At 41.2% G+C, this 23698-nt stretch overlaps 1 protein-coding gene across 1 annotated transcript in view; it reads right to left on the reverse strand.

Moving 5' to 3' along the window:
- NR3C1 (nuclear receptor subfamily 3 group C member 1) overlaps positions 1 to 23698 on the reverse strand; it is a 456123-nt gene that overhangs the window by 299970 nt on the left and 132455 nt on the right. The gene's annotated exons all lie outside the window — the stretch shown is intronic.

The raw sequence follows: 23698 nt of genomic DNA on the forward strand, positions 1-23698 counted from the left end.
TCTCCTTCAGGTCCCTGTTCAAATGTGCCAACCAGAGTGGTCTTCCATGTCTACCATATGAAGGATACTTTCCATCTCTTGCCCTCCTCTACTGTCTTATTTTGCCGTATTTTTTTAATAGCACATATTCCCTTCTCACCTAGCATGTTTTTTGTTATTGATGTTTATTGCCTCTCTAGAACATAAGCTCCATGAAAGCAGAATATTATTTTGTTCACTATTGCATTCTCATCATTAGAACAGTGCCTAGTACTTAGTAGGCAATCAAGCAAAAATTGTCTCCTTATGAATGAAAGGAATGAAGGAAGAAGACTCATCATGAGCCTACTTTTTCCTATCTCTAAAATACAGTGACTGAGTTAGAGGCTTTGTAAAAGGTCCCTTCCAGCTTAAAAATTTTATGACTCTGTGAGGTCCACTGAATTCTCATGCATTGGATTCAGCTCATATCTCTTAGCAAGGTCAGTTCACTCAGAAGGCAAGAGTGCTTCTTCACAATAAATTAAGCCATTTACCACTCCCTGCCAACACCAAAAATCTCATGAACAGAATTAGATTGTCTAAAAAGATCATCTTCAGCAAATTTCAAACCTGCTCACTCTTAACCCCAGCAATGGCTGTTTTTCATGTGCCCACTGCAAGTATCCCTTCCCTGGGCCATCCACCACCACTGCCTTTCTCTGTGCCTCAGGAGGCTGATCCGTGGACTGCTTCCCCTGGGCTCTTTCACCTGCCAGCTTTGCTGGCTGGGTTTGGCCAATGGAAGCAGGAAATTCAGGACAGGAAGAGAGGGGCCAGAGTGTTTTGTCCCTACTCCCTCTCTGTCTTTCCACTGCCATCTGGCCATGAGCTGTGAGCCTAGATCCAGCCAGGCAGGCCTCGCTTCTCAGCTCCAGCTCCCACAGGGCTCCCACAACACTCTTTCCTCCCTTTTCTTGTTAGCTTAAGAGGTAGAAATGTCTTTTGGCTGTTGCTAGCCCCTGAAGCTCCAACATTCCTCATTGGCTTCATTTACCCTATTGATAATTCCTTCATTAAAGTCTCTTCAGTTAGACTCCATGCATGGAATTCTGTTTTCTGCCTACCAGGATATTTACAGGATATTAATTAAGTAGCGAGTGAATCTATTTCCTTTGTACTTTAAAAGGTGTATAAGGGTTGGGTGTGGTGGCTCACGCCTATAATCCCAGTACTTTGGGAAGCTGAAGTGGGAAAATTGCTTGAACCCAGGAGTTTGAGACCAGCCTGAGCAATGTAATGAGGCCTCATCTCTACAAAAAATCAAAAAAATTAGCCTGGCATGGTGGTGTGCGCCTGTTATCTCAGCTACTTGGGAGGCTGAGGCTGGAGGATCACTTGAGCCCAGAAGTTTGAGGCTGCAGTAAGCTATGATAGTGCCACTGCACTCCAGCCTGGGCAACAGTGAGACCTTGTTTCAAAAAACAAAACAAAACAAAGACAACAACAACAACAAAAATGGAAAAACAGACATAAAACATGAACTATGTAGGATTTTCTGGGTAAATACTTGAGACTGTGTGTTGGCTATACATTTGTTTAGAGCTAGACATAGAGATCTTTCACAATCTGGGGAGAAATCAGTAAGTCTTTTTCACTTGGTTCAATTCCCAGACCCATGAAACAAGGACTTCTTGGGGAAACTCATGGGTTGACACACAGTGGAAGTTCCACTGATACATACTTTAGAGTGGGGGTAGAAAAATCTGGCTGAATATATTTAATTTGAATATTCTTACTGCCCAAAGGAAATGCTGTACTCATCCTCTGTACGGTACAGGTATGAAAAAATCCCTCTGCATGCCTTTCTTGGAAGAAGAGCTTCAAATTCTTTTTCTTTTTTCAGAACAGTTCTGCACATTCTTAAAGAAACAAGCCTTAAATCCAGAGAGCTGGGTGACAGGGCAGTGGCAGAGTGCCAGGAAACATATTATCATGTGTGCTAACCCTGTTTAAGAAAACAGATCATTTTAAACTTAAGCAGGTTACATAAAAAATGAAGTGAAGTATGACCAAGGGGCCCTTGCAGAGAGACTGTAAAATGAGACTTTAATACAAGCCAAAAAAAAAAAAAAAAAAAAAAAAAAAAGAAAAAGGGGAAAAAAAAGGAAAGAATATAAATATGTTGGGAGGGACAAAAGAGTTAAAGGAAAAGCCAAGTTAATAATAAAGTAAACTATTGTGTTCCTTTACCTCTGTACTTTTGTTAGGGATAGAAACATATCACTGACAAAATATATATATCTTTAAAAATAAAAATTTTCAGCTAATTTGGGCTATCCAGCCATCACCACAATAAAGACTGAGCTAGATTTCCTCATATTGTGAAGGGCACTAAATTCACAGATGTGAAGTTGTGGATAGGAAAGGTTTTATAAACTGCAAGGTAGCAGTGATTTGTGTGTGTTTATTTCACCTTTGTAGGATACTGAACTTGTGCATTCTTCAAAGTATGAAGGATTTGAGTTCGCTAAATCGTAAGCCCTCTCATTCCTACTGGAGAGAGGAGAAAGGAGAGCAGAGGCTCAAAACTGGGATGAATGCCTGATGACGGGAGAATTGCTCTCTCAGCCAGATCCTTTGATTCGCCAGCTGCTGAAGCACCAATCAGAGCTCTTAGCTGCAGCTCGCAAGAGATCTGTGACTTAAGACCTGGCCCGGACATGCATACTTTCAATAGAGCCCTAAGAGAAGCCTGTATTCTGAGATGAACTCCTTGTCTCCCTCTAGTTCCATAAGCAGGGCCATTTGAGAATCTTTCTGAATCTTCTGAATCTACTGTAGCTCACTAGGTCCCTCCTTTGCATGACGGCCCATATGCCTAGGACACAGTGCTAAGGGGTTTCCTCTCCCAGCAGTCTGGTAGTCCATCTTTTACCAACAAACAAAAGCTACGTGACACATTGTGTTTATTCTTTATTTTCTCTTATGAGTTAATATAATTCATCATGTTTCTCTTTTTGGCTCTGTGGACAGAAATCTTAGCAAATGCAGTAACATTCTGTGTGTGTGTGTGTGTGTGTGTGTGTGTGTGTGTGTGTGTTTCAACAGCAAAACTTCTTCAATGCAAACCCTATACAGGAGTTTGATATATAAAAGATCTAACAGGCCAGGCGTGGTGGCTCACGCCTGTAATCCCACCACTTTGGGAGGCTGAGGCGGGTGGATCACGATGTCAGGAGATCGAGACCAGGCTGGCCAATATGGTGAAACCCTGTCTCTGCTAAAAATACAAAAAAATTAGCTGGGCGTGGTGGACCCAAGATTGCACCACTGCACTCCAGCCTGGGCAACAGAGCAAGACTCTATCTCAAAATAAATAAATAAATAAATAAAAAATAAAAAGAAAGAAAAAAGAAAAAAAAGAAAAGAGATCTAACAAGGTGCTATTATGAGTGGCACAGAAACAGAAAAGCCTGTAAGTTTGGCCCCTTCTCACTGTCCATCTTCCTTGGTAGGCTCTAAGTCACCTCGAAGAATCCCCTTAGGGCAGGGAGGATTTCTCAAACAAACAAGATCCAGAAATCACACACTACAAAAGAAAATATCGATACATGTACTATGTTAAATCAGTTGCTATATATATATTTTAAATGGCACCATAAGTGAAATTAAATAAACAAGCAATCAACCGGGAGAAGATAGTTGCAACTATTATAACAACAAAGAAATTTGTTTATGGATCATATAATGAATTGCAAATGAACCAGAAAAGACAAAACTTGCAATTTAAGAAAATGGAGAAAAGATACAAACAATTTCCAATAGTGGGAAACGGACCAGTAAAGATATGAAAAGATGGTCAACCTTACTGGTAATTAGGAAAGTATAATTAAATGAATGATTTTGGACATATCAGACAGGGAAATGTTTTCAAAGTCTGACCGTACCTATATGAGGATGTGGGGAAACTGACATGCTCCTGATGGGTTTGTGAACTGGTTAACATGTTGGTTCCCATTTACAACACCTCACTTTCTGAAAGCCTTTCTGCAGGAGTATGTGAGGTATATAAATAATAGAAAGCTACTTGGTAGCCCTTCATATTTCTCATCATCAGCATACACCCAATTTATGATCTCACAGTGCTATAGACCAGAAGTCCAGGAGGCTGGACTGCTTTCTCTGCTCTGAGGTGCATAGGTCAAAATCAAGATGTAGGCTGTATTAGTCTGTTCTCATGCTGCTAATAAAGATATACCCGAGACTGGGTAATTTATAAAGAAAAAGAGGTTTAATGGACTCACAATTCCACCTGCCTGAGGAGGCCTCACCATCATGGTAGAAGGTAAAGACATGTCTTACATGGCCATAGTCAAGAGAGAATGAGTGCCAAGCAAAAGGGGGAACCCCTTATAAAACCATCAGATCTTGTGAGACTTATTCACTACCATGAGAACAGTATGGGGGAAATGGCCCCCATGATTCATTTATCTCCTCCCGGGTGCCTCCCAAAACACGTGGGAATTATGAGAGCTACAATTCAAGATGAGATTTGGGTGGGGACACAGCCAAACCATATCTTCGGCCTCCCCAAGGTCTAGGGGGAATCCACTTTCAGGATCATTCAGGTTTCTGGCAGGGTTCAGTTGCATGTGTATGATGCTTTGGTCTTGTTTTCTTGCTAGTTTTCTGGTCAGGGTTGTTCTTCACTTTCTGGGGTTTCCCGTATTCCTTGGCTCATTGCCCCTTCATTTCCAAAGCCAGCGACAGTGGGCCGAGTCCCTCGCACACTTCGTGTCTTTCCTGCCTCTTCTAACTGACTCTTCTGCCTCTTCTGCCTGTAAGGGCTTAGGTGATTACACTGGGCTCACTCCGATAATCCAGGATCATCTTCCCATCCCAAGGACTGTGACTTTAATCACATCTGCAAAGACTCCTTTTGACATGTCAAGTAACATATTCCTAGATTCCAGGAATAGGATGTAGACATCCTTTGGGTGCTGTTACTTTCCCTACCATGCCTCTTATTCAACAATTTTGGAAATAATAACAACACAACAAAAATGATTAAGATAATAAGGCCAGTGTTACAGGTGACAAAATGGAGGTCTAGTAAATCCTGGTTCCAAGATAAATATTAGGCAGCCTGACTCCAGAGCCCACACTCTTAATGACGATGCCACTGCAAAAGTGCCTGGCCTAGAAATTCTAGATTTGTAGAGATGACAGATTACTGTGTGGTTCTGATTCCCATGATCCCTTGTGAATTTTCCTGCAGTGCTCTAATATGGGAATGATGTTATGGGAGGTCTAGAGAGATGGGGTTTGAAAGTTCTTTCCAGTTGAAGGGTAAATATGGATCTTTTTATTCACGTATTAGTGACACAGTCATGCCTCTTTTGTATACGGATCTTATGATCTATACATATGAATCACATGGTAGTGGCATGGATCTTATGATAGTGACAAAGTCATGGGTCTTATGTATGCCACATATACATGTATTATGGGATGTAGGTAGAATCAAATATAAAATTAACCATCGTTGGAAATGATCATGATTTATAAAGTGAAAACAGTTTATTATAGCACAGAAATAAGTTAGTATTTATTGAGCACCTAGGAATTACCAGGCACTGTATTAGGCACCTGGGGTATAAAGTAAATAAAACAGATCAAAAGAAAAAAAAAAAACCCACAAGGGCTTACATTCTAGAGGTCGGTGGGAGACTGACAATAAGCAGCATGCATTATCGAATCAGGAATTATATAATAAGTTAGAAAGTGGTAAATGCTTTGGAAAAAATAGAATATGATAAAGAAGATCAGCAGTGGTGGAGGGAGGGCAGATTGCAGTTTTAAGTGGGGTTCTCAGGTGGGATTCTTTGAGAAGTTGACATTAAGCAAAGACTTGCAGCAGATAAGGGTTGTCATGCAGATGTCTGGGGAATATTCCAAGCAAGGAGAATATTCTAGGTAAAGGCAATAATCCAGGCCAAAGGATATCCAGTGCAAAGGCCTCAAGGTAGGAGCATGCCTGGTCTGCTTGAGGGGAGCAGGAAGGTCAGGGTGGCTGCAGGGTAATGAAAGAGGGGAACACAGAAGGAGAGGAGTCAGAGAGTAATGAGAGTCAAATTATGTGGACCTTGGCTTTTACCCTGAGTGAGTCATTGGAGTTCCATGATCTGATCATGTTTTATGTAGATTGGTGTGGCTGTTGTGTTGAGAATGGGCTACAGGGGCAAGGGTGGAAGCTGGTTGGCCACTAATCCTGGTGAGGTCTGCATCAGGTAGTAATTACTGGAGAGGCTGGACTCTGGCTCTATTTTCAAGATACAGATATGCTGACAGACTGGTTAGAGTCTTGAGCAAAAGAGAAGTTTTGGGTTCCATTCGCTGAGATGGCAAGGACTAAGGTAAAGGTATAACAGGTTTCATAGGGATGGGAATGAGGGGAGGGAAAAAATAAGAGTTCATCTGGATATATTGAGTTTTAAAATGTTTATTAGACATTCAAGTGGAGGTGTTAGGTTTGCCATCAGCTATGAGTCTGGGGTCCAGGAGAGAGATCTGGGCTGGAGATAGAATCCTTGGAGTTGTCAACATAGGATTAAATTCATGAGATGAATGAGATCACCAGTGGAGTAAAATGAAGATTGATGGAGCCCCTGGGGCACTCCAGCTTTGTAGGGGAGAAGAGGAGGAACAGCAAAGGAGACTGGGAGGAGAGCTGGGGAGGGAGGAGGAAAACCAAGAGGGAATGCTGTCCTACAAATTGACATCAAAGTGAGAAGTGACCATTGAGTTTAGTAATCTAGAGGCAGAGGTGACCCTTACCAGAGCATTTTTGCTGGGGACGGGGAGTGGGGGAAATCTGGCTGGACTGGACTTAAGATATCATGGGAGGGGAGGAATTGGAGTCTCTGAGTGCAGCTCGTAGTATTGTGAAGGAGAGCAGAGAAATGGGGAATAGCTGTGGAGGATGTGGAGTTTTTTATTATTATTATTTAAGATAGGAGAAATAGCATCATGTCATGCTTGTTTGCTGATAAGAATGATCCAGAAAAAAGGGGAAAGTTCTGACAATGTAGGAGAAGGAGGCAGAATACTGAAGTGTTGTCTTTGACTGGCTAGAGGGAATTGGGTCAAGTGCACATAAGAGGAAGAATTGGCTTTAGAGCGGAACAGGGTATAGGAGTGCTGCCCATCAGGGAGGCTGAGGGAAATGAACTCTTAAGTACCTCTTACATTTCCTGGTCAAAGAAAGGCAATTCTCTTATCCTGTGGTCATTGCAGCAGCTGGAGCTTTCAATATCTGGGGGGCTGGATTCTTTAGTTGACCTCAACATTGGTTTTCTAGCACCAAGTTACCCTAAAGCTTTCTGTTTGTTTTTATTTTTGGCAAGTAAGTTCAATCAGTAGGTTGGAATAGTGAAGCTCACTGGACAACACAGCTTATTCCCTTACAAACTTGGGGCTGAATTATTAATAATACAGAACAGGTATGCACTTAAAGTCCCGCCAGCAAAACAGGGACTCTAAAAAGAGAGATGCAGGGAGGGAGAGGAGAGAATAATTCAGTTAATGAAACAGATTCCGAATTTTGCCACCTGTAAAAGCCAGAGTCAAATTACTTTCATTTCTGTATGCACATACATTTTCTGTTTTACAGTTAAGCATTGTTTTCAGTTACAGAGAGGAGAGTACCATCAACTGTCAATGCTTATGGTGTCTAAACATCATAACCCAGCCCAGTTTAGGTCAGTTTCCTTCGAGTAGAAGAAATCCTGACCCATGACCAGAGATTATACCCTAGACTATACAAACAGATCTCTTGCAAGTGCCTGTCTCAAGGGGGATTGAGAAAGAGCATCCGCAGCTTAGTGTTGACTCGTCATCTCTTAGTGAATAATAAAGGAAATGCACATCCTATAATAGTGGACGAGGGTCTCACCTCCTCATGTGACAAATGACACACGTTCAGTCTAAATAAAGCTCTTTACTTTATGAAATACAATTGCACCAAAGCCTTATGCAGCTTCAGGTCTGCCCCACATTTCTCCACAGGCAAATGACATTTAAGTCCATGGATGGGTGCCTTTTCTTGCTGTTCACATAGGAAACATATCATTCCCTATTTGACTCTCTTAAGTTACTTCACTTGATCACATATTCAAGCATTTGTGGTCTTTTTTTTTCTAAAAATTATATTCTCCAGAAAAGGGATGGTGATCTTGCCTTCCCCTTATGCCAGACTTTGAGGAGATGAAAACCAGCTTTAGGAAAGAGGAGGGTAAACATCAGGATATCAACAGAAAGAGGAAGAATAGAGGGGACAGTCAGGTGATCCCAGAGACTGGAAGTAAATTCAGTTCACATTCACCACATGCCACAGCAACAAATATAACACACTTCCTGGTGTGAGTAGCTTATGCCTTAGAGCAGAGGTTCTCCATCTTTTGAGTCATACCTGATAGATAATATTTCATATGTTCAACCCACTCGCATTACTAATAAGGACACTTCTGCACTGTGGCACTCAGTGATGAAATACTCTGCAGATTGTACACAGTTCTGAGCTCAGAAACTACAAATCCTCCCCTATCCCTATGTTTCTCTGTTGCACATGTTGTGGCTGAACGCCCTGTCTCCATTTCTCACCTTCCCCAGTGAGTAGCAGTCACGGGGTAAGGATGATAGTAGCCCATCCCCGGCTCTAGGAGTAGGCGCTGATGAACTTAAGCAAACCAGTTATCCATTCTTTTAGATTCAGGGGAAGGCATCTGACCTATGATTTCCTGGAGGGAAAACCAGGACTGTGGTTGGGTAAGGAGGGGTCAGTGGGGAAGAGAAGATCTTTCTCCTAGATGTGGTAGAGTGTGGATGTGAAACCTAGAACTGCTGCTGCCATTTTGCTACCATGCGTGAAGTCAGCGTGAGATAAAGTAGCAGAACAAAGAGAATTGCAGATCAAAGGAGATACAGCCAAACAAAACTGTACCTAAAGTCCATATAACACACACAAACATATCTTTATTTATTGGTGTATTTTAGTTATAGGAGCTAATACATTCTCTATTATTATTTTTTTAAATAATTTATTTCAATAGGTTTTGGGGAACAGGTGTTTTGGGTTACATGGATGAGTTCTTTAGTGGTGATTTCTGAGATTCTGGTGCACGTGTCACCTGAGCCATGTACACTGTACCCAATGTGTAGTCTTTTATCTCTCAACCCCTTCACATCCTTCCCCCGTCAAATCCCCAGAGTCCATTATATCATTCTTATGCCTTTGCATCCTCATAGCTTAGCTCCCATGTATAGGTGAGAACATATGATACTTGGTTTTCCATTCTTGAGTTACTTTACTTAGAATGGTCTCCAAGTGATCTCACCACTCTAGAACATAAAGTATATATATATAAAAAAAAGAATAATGGTCTCCAACTTCATCCAGGTTGCTGCAAATGCCATTATTTCATACCTTTTTATGGCTGAATAGTATTCCATAGTATATACATACACCACATTTTCTTTATCCACTCATTGGTTGATGGGCATTTAGGCTGGTTCCATATTTTTGCAGTTGCAAATTGTGCTGCTATAAACATGCGTGTGCAAGTATCTTTTTCATATGACTCCTTTTCCTTTGGATAGATGCCCAGTAAGTGGGATTGCTGGATTGAATGGTAGTTTTAGTTATTTAAGGAATCTCCATACTCTCTTCCATAGTGGTTGTACTAGTTTACATTCCCACCAGCAGTGTAAAAGTGTTCCCTTTTCACCACATCCAAGCCTACATCTATTATTTTTTATTTTTAAGTTATGGTCATTCTTGCAGGAGTAAGGTGATATCGCATTGTGGTTTTAATTTTCATTTCTCTGATAATTAGTGATGTTGAGCATTTTTTCGTGTTTATTGGCCATTTGTATATCTTATTTTGAGAATTGCCTATTCATGCCCTTTACCCCCTTGTCAATGGGATTATTTGTTCTGATACTTGACAAATGGGCAAAGGACATTATTGGTATAAAATCTACCAATAAATAAAGATATGTATTTGCTGATTTGTTCGAGTTCCTTGCAGATTCTGAATATTAGTCCTTTGTCAGATGCACAGTACATTCTCTTTATTGTTTAATTCAGTTTGAACTGGGTTTTGGGAACTTGCCACCAATAGTACTGATCCATATAAATGACTTTTCAACACTGTGGCTAAGAACCTCTGGAATAGAGGAAGTTCAAATAAGTTACTGACAAATGAAGTAAATAATAATGATAATAATAAAATCAGAAGGTGAGGGACAGCATTTAGAAAGATGTCCTTGGGTTAAGGTGGTGGTAGTAGTTTTGGAATGCGGCCAAGGAGACAGAAAACAGAAAAGGAAACCCCAGGTAAGGAAATACTTATATTTCTTAATTGGTTCTAAAATATAAAGAGTTATTCAAGACAGTTTCCAATCATAAAGCTATAAATTCAGAAACTGTAACAGTAGAGGTACTGCTAGAAGAAGAGGCCCCTAGGAAAGCAAGTGAAGGCAGGATGGAGTGGGCAGGCAGCTTGCAGGATGTCTGGAAGGTGGTAGGAAGGTTTGGATGAGAAATGCTAAAAGATTGCTGGAGTAACTAATGAAGCTCATGTCCAATACTGCTGATGCGTTACAAAAATCTCAGAAGTCTGAAGTATTGAAGCAAATGGTGAATTCAATAAGTATTTGATCACTAACAGAAAAACAAGTGTTCCAGGCATATAGGCAGCTAGTTTGTGTGAATGTAGTGTTTTTAAACCAGCATGTTAAAGGGGCCTACAGAGAAGGTAGTCCCTAGAATCTATCACTTTTGTTGATTCAAATAAGACATAGCATCTTTTGCCATGTCTTCAACCACAGTGTTCGTGTCTTTCTTTTAAGATTGTTTTTCCTCCTTCCCTCCCTGTTCACCTTCTTTCATTTTTTCTTCCTTTTTCTTGTATGCGGATGCTGGCATTTATGTATAGAACCCCCTCATGCTGAGATCATTAATGCTGGTGGCTTTAGATATAGGCTGTGCAAGTTCAGCCTGAGTGGCTCTAGACAGTTCCTTGAACTTGACTGCATTCAGGAAATGTTAAATATGTCCTGAAAATTGCCTGAGTCAGCACAAGGTTCAATGATAAAGCATATCCTGTAAGTCCTGAATGCCACATGTAGGCAGAAAAAAGGCAAAGCAATTTTCCAGCTGTTTAAATAACAAGCACAGGAGTCCCTTCATGGGGTTCCTTTGAGTAGGAAAGCAAGTTAAGGCAGGATAGAGTGGGCAGGCAGTTTGCAGGATGTCTGGAAAATTAAGTGGGAAAGAAGACAGTGTGGTGGTATGAAGGCGTTTGAGCTCTAAGAGGACAGGTCCTGGGAAAGACTTAAGGCTGGAAACAAACCAGAAACATCCTTCATTTTCATCTTTCCATCACAGCTTTGTTAGTATCTAAGACAGTTGAAGAAAAAGAAAAGATTGAAGTGCCTTTGGAAAATTCAAAATGTGTCATTTCTGTCTCAAAAGTCCTGTATTTTATCTTGCAGTTCAGAGATTGGAGATGGGCAGTGTCACCCATGTCAGGTATGTATGTGGTTGGATAATGTCTTAGACACAAAATATGTTCCCCTTTGGTTCCAGATGCTCGGGTTTCTAGAGTCCAGCAGGACTAGCAGTGTTGAGTTTGTATACTTCACATAAAGCTTGACCAAGTCTCACACGGTTTGGGACCCTCACAGTTTTGTCAGGAAACCAGCCTACATTTTTTCCGTACTCCTCTTCCCTCCCTCCCTCTTGCCATTCATTCAAACAGTGGCCCAAAGAACGCTGACAAGTGTCACACACTGAGGTCTGTGTTGGGAATGGACATGAGTAAACATAGCTTCTGCCTGAGGAGCTTATTCCCTAATAAAAGAGTCAAATATGAATAGGTGAGTTATAAGTCAAATATGGATAGATAAGTTATAGTTTGGAAAGGTGAGCGTTATGAAGAGCCCAGAACTGTGGGAGCCTGAGTCCAGCTGAAGTTCTCTGGCAGGGGAGTGTCAATACCCTTCCAGTTAAGGTGGGGTGGAGGGAGCTCACTAAATGCCTCCAGAGAGCCAGGCGCCAGAGTTTATCAGCTATCAGGAAGTTCTGATACCAAGAATAATATTTTAGATGGAAAGAAATACTTTCCTGCAGTGGTTTGAGGAGATGGTGTTGCAAAATTTTCACATTTTCTTTTATATACTGTAGGTTAGAGAGGAAATTATCTTTCTTATGGGGGTGGGGGGTAAGTTGGCAGATTTTCTATCAAAATTAAAAATAGACATAAAAATATACATCTTTGGACTCTGCAGTTCTATTTTTAGGAATCTTCCCTCAGATATAGTCTGAAGAATGTACAAGGATAAATGTACAAGTAAGTTGGTTATAACATTGTTTGTAAGAGTAAAAAAACTAAATAATCTAAACGTCTAATTCTAGGGGAATGGCTAAGTTATGGTATACTATGGAATGCCATGCAATAGTTTAAAACAATAATATAGAGCTCCATATACTGAAAAGAAAGGGATTGTTAAGGAAAAAAGAATGCTGTAGAATAATTGATATAGTCTGATGTCAATTATGATTTAAAAAATGCTACACACATACATATACATCTATCTATCTATCTATCTATCTATCTATCTATCTATCTATCTATCTATCTAAATAGATGGAAGAAAAGCACTGAAGGATGTGCATCAAGCTGATAAGAGCAACTATTTCTAGGGAGGAGAATAAGGTTGAGAGTGGGGAATAGGATGGGTAAAAGGGATATTAACTTGTATATATTGCTGTATCACTGGCATTTTTCCTGAACATTCCTCTTCCTAAAATATAAAAACATTTTCAATTCCTATGGCATCTGAAATGCTACCATGGGCATAGCTGCATAAAAATGGCCTTTTATGCTTATATGCTGTTGGTGGGAATGTAATTAGTTCAAACATTGAGGAAGACAGTGTGGCAATTCCTCATAAACTAAAGACAGAAATACCATTTGACCCAGCAATCCCATTACTGAATATATACCTGATAAGGTTTGGCCGTGTCCCCACCCAAATCTCATCTTGAATTGTAGTTCTCATAATCCCCATGTGTGGTAGGAGGGACCCAGTGGGAGGTAACTGAATTATGGGGGCAGTTTCCTCCATGCTATTCTCGTGACAGTGAGTAAGTTCTCATGAAATCTGACGGTTTTATAAGGGATTTCCCCTTTCACTCCTCCCTAGCCCTGCAGAACCATGAGTCAATTAAACTTCTTTTCTTTATAAATTACACAGTCTCAGGCAGTTCTTTATAGCAGCATGAGAACAGACTAATACAATACCCAAAGGAATATAAATCATTCTATTATAAAGACGCATGCATGCGTATGTTCACTGTAACATTATTCACAATAGCAGAGACATGGAATCAACTTAAATGCCCATCAATGGTAGACTGAAGAAAAAAAATGTGGTACATAAACACCATAAAATACTGTGCAGGCACAAAAAAGAATGCGATCATGTCCTTTGCAAGGACGTGGATTGAACTGGAAGCCACTATCCTTAGGAAGCTAACGCAGGATCAGAGAACCAAATGCTGCATGTTCTTGCTTGTAAGTGGGAGCTAACTCATAAGAACACACGGATACATAGAGGGGAACAACACACACTTGGGCCTATTGGAGAGTGGAGGGAGGGAGGAGGAAGAGGATCGGGAAAAACAACTAATGGGCACTAGGCTTTATACCTGGGTGATGAAATAATCTGTACAACAAACCCCCATACCACCAGTTTACCCATGCAACAGACCTGCACATGTACCCTTGAACTTAAAATGAAAGTGAAAAAAAAATGACTTTCAACATCCTGAAAGTTCCTAAAAAGGAAAAGACCTCAACCTTGATTTTTCTAAATCATACTTATGGTTCTAGGAAATGAGTTAGCCACACAGCAGTGCTCATGCAAATGTGGGACACCTCCAAGCTGAGTTTCTTGGCTCTGCCTAAATGGTACCACAGTGACAATTTGAAAAGTGAAAAGTTCCGTCAATTTAACTAGCTGCTTCAACTACCAAAATGGGTCTCTTCCCCCACCATATGGCTCATTGACAACATCAGTCAAACCAGTTATACTTGTTGTCATGCAGATAATAAACCCAATTATTAGACTGAAATGTTCCGTTTTCCACCAGTAGCCATCCGTTCTTGTATAGACATAACCAAAAATGTTCACAGTGCTTTCCTGTTATTAAACTGTCGGCTTCTCCTTGTTCAAATAATCTTGGAAGCCATTTTTTTTGGCAGGAATGAAGGACTTCTCAGCTCCAGAGATAAAATCAATCCAGTTCTCAGGAAGTCATACAGGAAGGCTTGACTTTGGGGTCTGACAGAGCTAGATCTGAGTCCTGTCTCTCTCTGTCTCTCAGAGGCTCTGTGATGGTGAGCTAGTTCCTGAACCTCTCAGGGCCTTACTTTCTTTATCTACAAATGAGAAGAATATTCTCTAATTCAGTTGCTTCCTGTAAAATTTAATGTGACTTGTGAAGCACCTAGCACAGTGCCAGTCATATAGTTCCTGTATTGTTGTAAACATATTGAAGAAACACACTTTTTTGCATTTGTTTTAAAATAGAATCATCCTGAAATTATCATTTGGTCCAAAGCTTTCCTTTTCATTTGCCTTTATCGATTCGACAAAGGCATCTCTTCCGGCTTGAGAAGTGCCTTTGTCTTAGGTTGAAGGGTGGTTTGGTTTTGAGGTGAGCAGGGTTGGCACAGCCTGGGACAACCTAGTGGGATTCTGTCTCCTGCAGTATACCCATGGCTTCAAAATATCCGGTAACACTGAAAGCACACTGTTTTTACTTTTTTATTTTTTATTTTTTTTGAGATAGAGTCTCGCTCTGTCACCCAGGCTAGAGTGCAGTGGCGTGATCTAAGCTCACTGCAACCTCTGCCTCCCGCGTTCACGCCATTCTCCTGCCTCAGCCTCCTGAGTAGCTGGGACTACAGGCACCCGCCACCATGTCTGGCTAAGTTTTGTATTTTTAGTAGAGACGGGGTTTCACCATCTTGGCCAGGCTAGTCTTGAACTCCTGACCTCAGGATCCACCCACCTCGGCCTCCCAAAGTGTTGGGATTACAGGCATGAGCCAATTTTTTCTTTTTATTTTTCGGCTTTACTGAGATAAAATTGACTAATAAAAATTACATGTATTTTAGGTGTATTACTTGACATTTGTATACACTGTGAAATAATCACTCATACAAGCTAATTTATACATCTGTCCCACAAAGTTAATATCTTCTTTCTGAAAGCAAATTTTAATAAACTGGCAATTCCAGGTGAAACTGGACTTCAGACAATTTACCAAGATACCCAGATAAGCATTAACTATTTGGTGTAATGATGATGATGATGATGATTATTATTATTATTATTTGAGACGGGGTCTCACCTGTCACCCAGGCTGGAGTGCAATGGCGCCATTTCGGCTCGCTGCAACCTCTGCCTCCAGGTTCAAGCAATTTTCTTGCCTCAGTCTCCCAAGTAGCTGGGATTACAGGTGTGCACCACCACGCCCTGCTAGTTTTTGTATTTTCAGTAGAGACGGGGTTTCCCCATGATGACCAGGCTGGTCTCAAACTCCTGACTTCAAGTAATCTGCCTGCCTCAGCCTCCCAAAGTGTTGGGATTACAGGCATGAGCCACCGTGCCCAGCCTGGTCTGATTCTTACAGGCAATTTTACTTCATAGTCCTCTGTATTAGTCTGTTTTCATGCTGCTGATAAAGACACACCCAAGACTGGGTAATTTATAAAGAAAAAGACGTTTTTATTGGACTCACAGTTCCATGTGGTTGGGGAGGCCTCACAATCATGGCAGAAGGTAAAAGGCACATCTTATATAGCGGCAGGAAAGAGAGAAAGCTTGTGCAGGGAAACTCCCCATCATAAAACCATCAGATCTCCTGAGACTTATTCACTATCGTAAGAACAGCCCGGGAAAGACCCTCAGCCATGATTCAATTACCTCCCACCTTGTCCCTCCCACAACATGTGGGAATTGCAGCTACAATTCAAGATGAGATTTGGGTGGGCACACAGCCAAACCATATCTCCCTCCTATTCTCCTGTCATGGCAGTGAGAAGCAGACAGTTCTGCAGGCAGCAGCAAGCCCCACCCACTTCTTGGTCCTCTCTAGAGAAACAGAATAACGAGGGCAGTTATAAAATGTATATTCAGCCGGGTGCGGTGGCTCATGCCTGTAATCCCAGCACTTTGGGAGGCTGAGGTTGGTGGATCACCTGAGGTCCGGAGCTCGAGATCAGCCTGGCCAACATGGTGAAACCCTGTGTCTACTAAAAATACAAAAATTACCTGGGCGTGGTGGTGGATTCCTGTAATCCCAGCTATTTGGGAGGCTGAGAATCACTTGAACTCAGGAGGCAGAGGCTGCAGTGAGCTGAGATCACCTCATTGCATTCCAGCCTGGGAGTGCAGTCAGCGAGACTCCATCTCATCAATAAATAAATAAATAAATAAATAAATGTATATTCAGCTACTTATATTCAGTCCACCAGGAGGACTTATTTATGTCTGGAAGAAGATCAACCTGAGATATGGGGGAACAGTGAACTGCATTAAAAGCCTAACTTAGAGCACTGCCTTTATAATTTGGGGAGGTGGGTAATGAAAGAACTGTGAATGTGGCTGTATTCCCAGTGAATGGAGCTCCCCATAAATTGCAACCCAGTCCCTTGGCTGGGCAACCATCAAGGTGAGCAGAATGCTTCCTGGAAGATCCCTTACACAGAGCTGCTTGGCCAGGCTGGCAAATGAGTGCGTGAACAGAGGAAGGTCACCCAGCCAGTATGCTGTGCAGCTGGATTGTAAACTACATGGTTGGACTTCAGAGTCCAAGCTCAGAACCTCTGCACTAATGGAAAGTCATACAGATTCTGTCATCATGTTCCAGCCAGGTGACCTTGGGCAGGTGCACAACTCCTCTGCAGCCTCAGTTCCCTCATCTATAAAAATGGGAATATAAGAGGTGCTCCCTCAGAAGCAAGTTGTGAGGATTAAACACATCTCGAGTTTCTCACACAATGCCTGGCACATTGTAAGTGCTCACACATTGTTGTCTATTATTATTATTTATGAATCCTGGATTCCTATCATAGCACAAACAGGCAGGCATTATTGCCATTTCACAGTGAGGAAACTGAGGCTCAGGGCTGTTTAGGGGCTTACCCAGATGAGAAAGTGAGTAAGTACAGAGTTAGGGCTCTCTGGCTTGATGCAATTAGATTAGTTCCTAAATACCAGTGACACAGTTTACCCATCCCCTGCATGGAGGAAGCTGGGTATTAGTGGATGGTGAGGGAACTAGAACTGGAACTACGGGGTGCTCCTTTTAATGTCAACCCAGGAATAAGTGCCCCGGTCAGACTCCCCACCAGTGCACTGGGCCCCTGTCCCAGATTCCCTCGCAGAAAGCCCTCTTACAGCCAGGTGAGTGACCCTCTTCTTCACCCCATTCCTGGTAGTAGCAGGCATGTGGACAACCCGACTGTCTCCTTCCCACAGTGGGAGAAGGCAACCAAGGGGCCAGGGCTCAACTGCACAGGCAGCAGCGTTTGAACCTGCGGACCAGCAGAGGCGGGCATGGGCCCTTCGAGTCTGTTGGCTGTGACAGAAAACTAATCTGGAGTCCCTCATGTGACAGGAAGCTGCCTATGAATAAGTCTGTGCTCAGTGTGCAGCTGTGTGGATGCTCAGGGCATGAGGAAAACAGAAACCTCTGTCAAGCAGTCCAGTAAAAAAAAAAAAAAAAAAGGTCAGGAAGAAGAGTCCCTGCAAGAGATTTTAAAACTTTTTGGTGTATTTCATGCACCATGAGGATACATGCTGCTCTCTAGACTGGCCACAGAGCTTTCTAGATTAAATATCTGTTATATAGCAGCCTCTGCCATTTGTTGAACAATATTTACCAAGTGCATAATTGATGGTAGGCACTTGCTGGATGCCGAGCAGGGAATACAGCAGGCCCCATCCTTTCCTTCAGGGAGCTTATGTTCTAGAGGGGAGAGTGGCAATAAATAAGTACTTAAAATAACCATGATATGAATTATTACAGGGGTTAGCATAATGAAAGAAAGAGCAAAGAATGGAGGAACTGATTTAATTTGGTGGTGGTAGGGCAGTTACAAAAAGCCTTTTGGGATAAAGTGATATTTAAGCTAAGGCTTGAAGTTTGCAGGGAAGTTGGCCACCCAAAGTGGAACAGAATGGAGGGAAGATCATTTTCATTCATTTACCCATGCATCATCCATTTATTTATTCAGCAATTACTTATTGCATACCTCCTGTTTTCAGGCACTTTTCTGGAAGGCAAAGAAAATCAGATGAAAATTGCTGTGCTCAGAGTTATATTCTCAGTTCTTTTGATTATCTATTGCAAGTATTTTAAACTTAGCTTTAGAAAATAGAGGCTAATATGGGTCATTCTCCTATCTTCCTTTCAGCACTAGTCATCCTTTATAGATAGTGGGGTACCAGGGAATGCTCAAGCAGACAACAAGGAAAGGGAGACAGTCCAGTGCCTGACTTTTAAAGCTGATCTTTCTCAGGCCTTGGTGAAGTTATAGGCACCATCTGCCTTGGGAAACAGTGAAACTTTTACTGCAGTTCAATAGTATTGCACTTGTTGAAGCATGCAAATTTGAGAAGAATGAGGTTGTAGGGGCAGGTGGATGGAGGGGGTATTTGAAAATAGTTTTTGTAAAAGGAGAAAAAGAATGGAGCAGGAATGTCTGTTCCCTTCAGGGGAGCCAAGACACCTGGGGCACCTGAGACCAGTGTGAACATACACAATAAATGTGGCTCAGTGCTTGGCAGACACAGAACTGTGTGAGCTCTAGAGAACCTTGTGGGATTTACATTGTGACAGTTTGTTAAACGCTGGAGGCTGTTACAGCAGATAAAGAACTGGAGCTATAAAATGATTGTATCACTTCACCTGTTAGGTTAGGCAACATGTGGAGGTCATTGTTTCAAACAATTGAACAAAATTTCAAAGTTTTCTCTTTGTTCATTAAAGAAAATGTATATGACAATTCAAAGGTGTGCTTTATGGATTGTAGATTTAGGGTGATATTAAGAGACTTTTAATTGGAGAATTGGTTCTTTGCAAAATAAGGATTGGATATAACACAACCAGCTGGATATGGTGCAGGTGTGCTTGATTCATCTTCAGTGGGAGACAGCATAGTAGTGGCTAAGACCTTGAACTTGGAGTCAAGATGGGCCACCCTTTATTTGCTGTGGATGTTGGCAAAGTTATGTCTCATTTTCTTCACACATGAGTTGAGAATAATAATGGTAACTCTTCCATGGTTCTGAGGATTAATTAACGCAGGTGATATATGTGGTACCTAGCACATGCTAAGTACATGTTATTAGTATCCATTTCTAAAGGTTCCTTGGTGACAGTTTCGACCATCCTAGATATTTTACTGAGGCTACTGTGTGAATATGGGTATCTGTCTCTCTGGTTGATTTTTCTAATGTTGGTTAAAAATGTATCCAGAAGAAGGAATAAAAATAACAATCATCCTCCAGTTTTACAACCAGATGAGTTCTTGAGAAGAGGGCAAATGAGTCTGTATACAGAACACAGACCCAACCACTTTTACATTTTGTTTGTTTATTTAAAAAAAGACAGCATTTTGCTTTGCTGCCCAGGCTGGAGAGCAGTGGTGCAATCACAGCTGACTGTAATCTTGAACTCCTGGGCTCAAGCAGTCCTCCCACATCGGCCTCCTGGAGTATTGGGATTACAGGCATGAGCCAACATGTCCGGCCTACCTAGCCACTTTAGAGGTCTATGGGGATCTCCCATCTGCTCCCCAACATACATAACCAGCAAGCTCATGCTGAGGACTGATGCTTCTCTCTGCCTTTGCACATTGTAAACATGGTGCATTTGCTCCATTTTCCTATGATCTTCTGCTAAACTCAAGCCTTTTATTTACAGACAAATGGTGCAACTTTTACACAGGCATCACGGGAGTAAACCCAAGATATTTTCTCACACTTGATTCCAGGCAAGTGGAGCTTGGTTTCTTGATCAAATATTTGTGTTTGCTCTGTTTACAAGTATCTGATGAGCAAAATCAACAGAGGTTCTCCAGACAGGTTGGCTGTGCGGATCTCTTGGAAAAGAATAAAACAAAACTCAGTCTCTGTGTGAGTACTGCCCTAGTGTGCTGACTGATCTATTTGCTGATTAAATTCTTAACCCATACCTATTTGATGCTTACGTCAGTTTTGCGTCTTTGAACCCTAATTTTGCAGTGCTTTAGTGACCAATTTATTTTTTTCAGTAAACTGCATAAATGACTCATCAGCAGGAAATGTGGATAAATAGTCAACTTAACTGAAAATACAAATAAACATATCTTTCTTTTGTGGGGAGGGTTTGCTTAAAGGGGAAAAAACCTTGGGAGGATGGACGATAGTTCCTAAGAGGGCATAATCTTCTGCTTTTTCTGTGGGATTCTAGCCCCCTTTTCTGGGCTTGGATGGCATGAGCCCAGCTACTAAGGAGATACCTGTCCACATGACATTTATTAGTTTAGAAGTGGTAGCCTCTTCATCAGGAACCTGATGAATGCATACATGTATGCATACGTGCATGTGTATGTGTATGAGTGTGTATGTGTTTTCTGGAATCCCTATAAGTCATCTTTCTGGTCACTCATGTAGCCAGTGCTATGACCTCATATAATTGGAACTCTAATTCTACTGCCTACTAAACAGTCAATGATATTGAGCACTATTAAATATCTCATGAAAGAATGGCATTAGAATTAGCACCCAGATGGAATCATAACCATATGGGCACAATAATGTGGGTACAAAGACATTTTCTTGATTACCATATGCACAAGCCCTTTGATTCTGGAATTCTACATGGGATTCCTAATTTCCATGTAAACAGTTTTGTTAGCATGGCAATCACAGGCAGCCATTACAAGAACCTGTCTGTATCTCTTAACTGAGATGAAAGAGGCAAAACGGAGGTGGCGATGAAAGCGTTGCACAAAGAGTGACTTTCCATATTCATGTCTGGATTAAATCCAAGTTTCAAAGTTCAAGAGGCCCCTGAGCATGCTAGATACTTTCCCTGATGACTCATGAGAGGCATACATATTTTTCTCCCTTTGTTCAAGCGTGGTGACCAACTCCCTCTGCCCTCCCGTTCTTATCTCCTTGCAAGTGCCCTAGGTGAGTATTTCCCCATCCTTCCCATCCTGTGATATGCCTGGGAATTTGCTGAGACACCACACTGGAAGGAAGGGTGAATCTCCCAGGGAGTTTCGCTCCATTATGACTTTTTCTATTTTGTATGGAAAATATGAACCGCTAATGTTCTGATACTGGAAATCCAGAAGCCGGGCAAGTAACAGGTAAAATTCAAGGCAACATATTATCCAGCCACAATGAAACTGAAAGAATATGGATAGGCTTGTACATGGTTTTGTTTGAAAGTAGTTCTAAATACTAAAGTTACAGATATTTTAAATTTACATATAAATATATAGAATTCTAATGATGGTTACAATCACTTAATAATAATACATCAAAAATTAGCAAAAGAGGGGAATCCAAGACCCTTCCTAAAAACCCTAAATAACTTAATTAAGAGCTAAACTATCAGGATACAATGTCTAAAACACCAGCTACACTCGATTAAGTTTCAGGGAAAAGCCAAAATAGACTCTTGTCTCTCTGACTCTGGGAATTCTGACTCAGGATGACCGTGAAGAGATATGAGGACATTTTTAGGAGAGCCATTTCAGCAGATCTTGTAGGTAATTGAGCAGACACATTAGCAATTTGGTATGAAATTCATCTTGGTTATCAGCCTGAAGTATTTCCACATGTTGATATCCTCTTTATTATCTTTCCAATTTTATTCTATTTAGTATTTATTATATGCATAGTTTTATTCTATTTAATATTTTCTCAATTTTATTAGATTCAGATCCCTAGTTTTAAGACAATATTATTATATTACTTCTAATAATGATAGTAGTTAATACTTATTTAGTGTGGACTACCTTCTAGGCACAGTTCAAATTGGTATCGAATTATTTTCTCTTTAATCCTCACAACACATTAATGAGATGGGTGTTACTATTATACATATTTTACAGATGTGAAAATGAAGGCACTGAGAGGTGCTATAACTTGCCCAAGGTCACACGGCTGGTGTCAGGTGGCAGGATTTGATCAAAAGAAGTCTCTTCTCTAGCCAGTGGATCAAACACATGCTTGGGGTTCAGTCTCCACAGCCTCCCCGCACTCAGTGAGATATTCACCAGTGGAGGGCAAGAGGCATTCTTATCCTACTGACCAAGTGTGGCTGGCCTCTCTCTGCTCACTGTACCTTGATGTTTCTTCTGTAACTCCTTTCACAGTGGTAATTAATAAGGAGTTGGGTGTTTCTTGTCTATATCCTCCACAAAACTATAAGCTTCTTGAGGGCAGGAACTATGCTTATTTGAAACATTGATGAATTATCCCGTTCCTAGCAGTGCCTCATACCTGACAGACATAAAATACAAATTTGCTGAGTAAACAAATCTTCTTCTACAAAGAGTTACAATATTTGGGTGGCACTCATCTACACCACTAGAAGTATTACCCAGTGTAATGCCCATGTGACGAGGTAAATTTCTACCCCACCTTAACTCTGCTTATCTTTAGGGAACTGGATGCCTGAGGTCAAAAGTTCCCCCTCGTGACCAAATCGACTGGACTTTTTGGATCCAAGATGGCAGCTCACTTGACTTCTGAAGAACCTGGAACTTCATATTATAATTTCCATGCTAAATGACATTCCCATGAGCACCATGACAGTTGACAATCACCATGACAATGACAGAAGAAACCATAAAATAACAAAAAGGAAGGTGGCAACTCTGGTTCTGAGTTTTCCACCCATTTCCAGAAAAGATGTGAATATTCTTCTCTTTGCTTTTAATGCCTGACCCTGTCATTAGAGATGCCCCGTATCTGTGACTTCCTGGCTTTCACAAGTTAAGAAGGTGATTTGTGAGCCAAGCTCCTGCTTCTCACTTTCATGGCCATTGAATGAAGCTGGTACTGCTTGATGCTCACTTTCTGCTCTGTATATTGACTTTCTGGCACTGAAGAGGGAAAGACCTTTTTTTGGGGTGTGAGGGGGGGTGAGGACCAGCTTTGTCAGTAACAGAAAGTTAGGACAGTCATCCCTTTTCAAGACACCTCTTTATCCTCAAAGATTAACAGCTCTTTCTTAGTGTCATAACAATAAAAATTTGGAATTAAGCTCCTTATGGATCATGGGTAAGAATGAATTTGCTCTTTGAAAGAACAGATGTCACAATATATGAACATATTTGCATTTTATTAAACATGCTAGTACAGTACAGTGGTTAAGATCTCAGAGGCTGGAGCTAGGGGCCCTGGGCTGGAATTCTGACTCTGTCACTTACACGTGAGACAGTAGACCTGTTATGAGGTCAACATGTCTCAGTTTCCTTGTCTATAAAATGGGGATAATAATAGAATCTAACTTATAAGGTTGGTTGTGAGAATTAAATGTGTTAATATATGTAAAGTTTCTGAAATGATGCCTAACAAAAAGTAACAATTATAT

The sequence above is a fragment of the Macaca fascicularis genome, chromosome 6 (assembly GCF_037993035.2).
Source record: "Macaca fascicularis isolate 582-1 chromosome 6, T2T-MFA8v1.1".
NCBI classification, from domain to species: domain Eukaryota; kingdom Metazoa; phylum Chordata; class Mammalia; order Primates; family Cercopithecidae; genus Macaca; species Macaca fascicularis.